The sequence below is a fragment of the Amblyomma mixtum genome, chromosome 5, assembly GCF_055824585.1.
Source record: "Amblyomma mixtum isolate Tamu chromosome 5, ASM5582458v1, whole genome shotgun sequence".
NCBI lineage: Eukaryota > Metazoa > Arthropoda > Arachnida > Ixodida > Ixodidae > Amblyomma > Amblyomma mixtum.
Genome location: NC_143016.1, coordinates 156,532,835 through 156,538,920, shown reverse-complemented (window position 1 = coordinate 156,538,920; position 6,086 = coordinate 156,532,835).

The window sequence follows — 6,086 nt, the reverse complement described above, 5'->3', positions numbered from 1 at the left end:
ACCTGCACCCAGAAAATTCGGCCGTTATTGCGTCTCACCCCACACCCTCCTGTGCAGCACGTTCTACAAACATCCTGTTTGCAGTTGGCCTGCACAGGCGCCGTCTAGTCAACTGCAAATGAACCAGCAGCAGCAGCAGCAGAGTAGTGCGCGGTGTTTGTTCCTGCTCGCTGAGGCAGCCTTTTCCTCCCGATTTCGGCCTTTCGGAGGTGATGAGCAGGGGAGGAAGCTGGAGTGCTCCGAAACGAAGGCAAGGAAACATGTAAGCCTCTAATGGCAAAAGGGCGGGGGGAATGGGGTATGCTTTAAACGATATACGGCGAGACATTGGCCAGGCCGATGCCACGACTGCGACTAATTTATGCCGTACGCTTGTGTTGGGTTGCCGCTTACTGCGACGTCTGTCCACGCTCTTTCACACTTGTGATTTCGGCTTGTAAGGCCTCATTCTCAAAGCCAGTCTCCTCTCCAGCGCGGCGGCAACGGCGACGGCAGCGGCGGCGAAAACGGCACCAGCGACGGAGCTGCGCGGTGTTTCAATAGAAAGAGATGTCGGACGCCGGCAGACCGATTTCGGCTGACCATCGCTTCCCCCAGGTGAATCTACGTCAGCGTTTTCTATGCGCTAGCACTTATAACGGCCTTTCCCCGCATTGACCCCTTGTGAGTTTGTGCGCTTGTCTATTTGTCTGGCTGTACTGTTAGTCTGAAGCCTGTTCTGTGGCAGGCTTCCAACATGTTCAGGTATATACAGGGTGTTTCACCTAAGACTTTACAGAATTTTATAAAAATACGCTTTTTGAGTTAGAGAAACGCTTTTTGCTGCATCGCATTTTCATTGGTGTAGTACACCAGCGTACAGCTAAGACACGCTAACTAGCACGAGAGTTAACTAATATTGAACAGCTATCTTTTGAACTATTACCGTTAGGCTCCCTAATTATGGAGAGGCGCGTAGCCCAGCGTAAGTTATACCCATATATTATTTTCTAGGATTTCGAAAAAGCGGTTGCCGTCTGCGCTGTGGCACATCAAATTTTTGCCATATCGCGGCAAAATACATGCGCTTTCGAGAGGCTTGCAGGGAAAGCAACTCCTCCAGTGCACGTAACTCGCCGAAATAGCCAAAGTTTGTTGGGTCACAGCGCCAAGGGTAGCCGCGTTTTCGAAATTCTAAAAACTGATATGGATATTATTTACGGTGGGCTAGACGCCTCTGAATAATTAGGGAACCTAACAGCAATAGTTAAGAATTTCACTATTGAATAATAATTAATCAGCGTGCTAGTTAGCACGCGTTACCTATACTCTGATGTACTGCACCGACAACAATACTGTGCTGAAAAAAGCGCTCTTCTAACTGAAAACCCTATTTTTAAAAATTATGTAAAGTCTTAGGTCAAATACCCTGTATAGACAGGATGTTGCAGCTAAATTTAGCCAGGGTTTAAAATTATGCCGCTGCACACTGAGATTACGTGACCAAAAGCACGTTGCTTGTTATCGTATGCTGAAAGCTACACTATTTTTCATATCGGGCTTAATCGCAAAATAAGTCGAGATTTGTTGACAACCTTTGCAAGCAACGAAGGTAGGCAAAAATTTCCAGTGAGAAAGTTGCAGAACGGTCCGTAAAACGGCCGACTGAACAATTAATAACTTTTCATCTATTACGTACTACCTATTTTGGCTCACTGCAGATGCCCGCGAAACGAAAAAAAAATACCACGTGACATGTACGCTTGTGTGCGTCGATTGCAGAGCTCTCAAACATTCTGCCTACAAATGAACAGCTCATCTAGCCAGGTGTGCTGCCGCTTTAAAGTTGACAGGACTGCGACTCAGGCACTGGCTCTGCGATTTACACCAGCCAAGCGATAGGGAATGTGTGCCTACTCATCGCTATCATAAACCGCTGCGAAGGAAGCATAGCGATGGTGTAAATCGCACAGACAGCTGCTGCCCCGCTGCTCTGTTGCCTTTTAGGCGCCACCCCGGGCTAAATTATCTGTGCGTTCCAGCGCGGAACGTTTGCGAGCACCCCTTATAAAAATGGTCTATAGACTTTCTATAGACTTTTTATAGACTCTATAGCCATCCTATAGACTTTTCCTTTTGTCTATAGACAGTCTATAGAAAATCTATGGACTAAAGTCTATAGCTGCTTCAATTTCCTTTTGTCTATAGACGGTCTATAGACTCTCTATAGACTAAGGTCTATAGCCGCCTCAATTTCCTTTCGTCTATAGACTGTCTATAGACCCTCTATAGACTAAGGTCTATAGCCGCCTCAATTTCCTTTCGTCTATAGACTGTCTATAGACCCTCTATAGACTAAGGTCTATAGCTGCCTGAATTTCCTTTCGTCTATAGACTCTCTATAGACTCTCTATAGACTAAGGTCTATAGCTGCCTCAATTTCCTTTCGGCTATAGACTGTCTATAGACACTTTATAGACTAAAGTCTATAGCTGACTCAATTTCCTTTTGTCTATAGACGGTCTATAGACTCTCTATATACTGAAGTCTATAACTACCTCTATTTCCTTTTGTCTATAGACGGTCTATAGACTCGCTATAGCCTAGGGTCTATAGCTGCCTCAATTTCCTTTTGTCTATAGACTGTCTATAGACTAAAGTCTATAACTGCTTCAATTTCCTTTCGTCTATAGACGGTCTATAGACTCGCTATAGACTAAGGTCTATAGCTGCCTCAATTTCCTTTCGTCTATAGACTGTCTATAGACTTAAGTCTATAACTGCTTCAATTTCCTTTCGTCTATAGACGGTCTATAGACTAAGGTCTATAGCTGTCACAATTTACTTTCGTCTATAGACGGTCTATAGACTCTCTATAGACTACGGTCTGTAGCTGCTTCAATTTCCTTTCGTCTATAGACGGTCTTTAGACTCTCTATAGACTACGGTCTATAGCTGCTTCAATTTCCTTTCGTCTATAGACGGTCTATAGACTCTCTACAGACTACAGTCTACAACTACCTCAATTTGCTTTCGTCTATAGACTGTACACTATAGATAGTCTACTGCCTACAGACCAGTCTATAACAATCGTAATTTTATCTAACAATGTTCGATACACTGACCTTCGACTAAGTCCAGAACAATGTCAATTTGCACTGTATGTTGAGGGGACCTGCATCTAGTGACCGCAACTATGTCGGGATTCCCCCACCTCCTTCGCTATTACGGAAATTAAAATGTATTGCGTAAGGCCATCACAACACCCTCCTGTATATTGTTTTCAGGAGCCTTGACAAGCTCCTTTTCCTTATACCGTGACGTATATTGCCAATACAATTAAATATTTAATGCTAACAAGTAAGCCGAGGAAAAGCAGCCGTTCTTGAAGTAAGGGCGCCCGCAAACTGTACTACATCGAACGAATACGCTGTCCCTTAAAGGAATCGCTCGACAAAATTCCATTCCATCTTTCAATCGTTACTGTCCAACATGCTGAAATCAGAAACATTTTATCAACGGATCTACATTTCTCTTTATAACGTCCTGAAAATAAAGGGGGAAATACGGGTGTGAGAATTCAAGGAAGCGCCCATGCCTTAGAAACATCTTAGATTAATCTCAAAGAGCCTGGTCCTTTCTGCGATTAACATCTGCCATTTCTACCTTTGCAGTTTCTATTCACGTGAATAAGTGCTGCGACGCAACACTCACAAAGCCAGTATTTTTTCGTTCCTACCCTTGCACCTGTTGCTTCGGAGCCGATGACACGCTGATGTGGCGCATATCAGTTTTCTAAACACGAACACACGCAAAAAAGACGTTATGCTATGTAACCTTATAATTATTATTTGAGAATTGTACCACATACTATTCGGTGGGAGATGCGGCGCGTATATCGACAAGAAGTTAGATTTCGGTTGTGTTTTCACGAAAACAATAAAATGTTTAGGGGGTAAGCTAAGAATTTAAGCTTATAAACCCATTGCCTTCTGTGGTCTTGGATATCAGATCAAGCTGCACACGGGAAGAGTGCGAGCGATAAAGATACGACCGTGAAATGGGTTTCTGTTTCACGTTTTACCCATTTTACCGCGAGACGGCGGAAAATCTTTCGGGCTGCAAACAACCCTGTGCGTGCCTGCATCTATGGCGGTGGCGTGTTTTTCGCGGATTACGTTTTCTTCAAAATCCAGCTTCATCGTCCGCTTACGGTAAGTCTATACATTTATATTTTATTCATTTGGTCTCCTAAACCACTCTAAGCAGAGCTGTGTGTGCAGAACAGATTATGTGCGCAGTTACAAACGTCCTATCTTCGTTTCTAAGGCGGAAGCCATCGGGCTCTCGACTAATGCCGCTTATCTCTGTGCCGCTGTCTTTACTAACGCGCGGAAAGGCAGTCTGTGCGATGCCCTTGATGATAAGCCGCTCCTCGCGAGCTGTCTACTAGATTTTTCGTGTTTCAAGGTAGATGCGCGGCCAGAAATGTCGTTTAGCCTGTGAATGACGGCCGAAATGGAACTGTGTGTTAGCGCCGTGTGAGCTCTATTTACTTTGCACCTCCGAAAACGTACTTACATACAGTCTCGTTCAGTGGTGGATTACATTTATTTCCTTATCTTTGTGTTATCGCCTGTCTGGACCATGGAGTGCTGTTCTTTTGGAGGTGTGCATTGCTTGCTACGTATGGACGCTCGCTCGGTGCGCGTCGTGGACGCCGACGTTTCAGCAAAGTTGTCTTGTAACGCTATAGACTGAAGCGCGAGACGTTTGTCAAAGTTGTACTCAAGCGGCGCTGGAGGAATCCTTGTAGTGTGATGGGTGAATAAAATTCGTTGCCGGCGCGAATGGCCGGCGGGCTCAAACACCGCGAAGAACCCACGAGCTCCATCCCATCTCCCCTTCGTTGCACACGTATGGATTCGTCCGTGTCTGTCATCAGAGCCGTTGGCCGCCGCCGCTGGCTTGCGGGCACTTCATTTTGAAAGCTGGGTAAAGGTCGGCTCGACAAGAGGTGGCTTACATTTCGTTCCGAGTGGTTCGTTCATGGATCCCGCTCACACGTGCACAGATTTCTCGAATACCATTTGCGCTAGAGGCAAAGCATGTGTTTTTGATTTAAGACTTCTACGTTATGAAAGCGCCGATGTGACTCGCCGCTTATTTGCGCCTAAAATTAAATTAAGCTCTCGTGTTATTATAGCTGCGACTGTAATTGTTTCATTGAAATACTTCCTACTTTGAGCACGTTCAATGCTTTCGCTGATTTTTCTAGCAGCGTTGGGTTAGGCTACCTCCATGCAATAAACACACCTCTTTACTGCGCTGTTGGGGCTGCACTTGAAGGAAAAACTAAGTGAATTTCAGACGGTATTTTATCGTGACAGTAATGTGCTGTCTCAACCTCACGACTGCTTTTGAAACGGCGCAGCTGCAGCCTCTGTGTGCTGTATTAGTATTCTGAATAATGAGCGCGGCATGGAAGCGCTGCAACCCGCTTGTTTCTAAGAGCGCGCGCAGATGTATGAGTATGCTGTTCCGTCTTTGTGCTTCAAGTTATAGGCGAAAATCTGTGGTGAACTGGTTGCTTCTGCCTGCTGGTTTTGTATAGCTTGTGCCCGTTTGAGTATCAGCTTACGTACACTCGGCCAAATCTTTAACTGGCTCGGGTGTTGCATCGCTAAATGCACCTTGTAAAAAGGTGCCCTTGGCTACACTGCTGGCATATTCATGTTGTAATTTGACGCGTGAGATGGCATTTCATAGTTTATTTTTGTTAATATAATGTTTGAGTGGAGTACGTGCATGTTTAGATCAAAGTTATCAGAAATATTCATCGTCTGCCGCTGTACGAAGAGCCGAAACAAGCGGAATACGAAGCAATGGTTCTGGTGGCGCATTTGCACTAATCTGGCTAAACGACTTGTCCGCCATGAAAGGAGTGGTACTTTACCCAGAGAATGAGGCCATATGGACTAGATCCATTTCTGCGTATGCCGCTTATTTCAGCTGTTCGTAGTGGCAGACGAATGTTTCTGATAACGTTGATCTAAACACGCAAGTACTGCACTCAAACATTATATGAACAAAAAGGAAGCACGAAA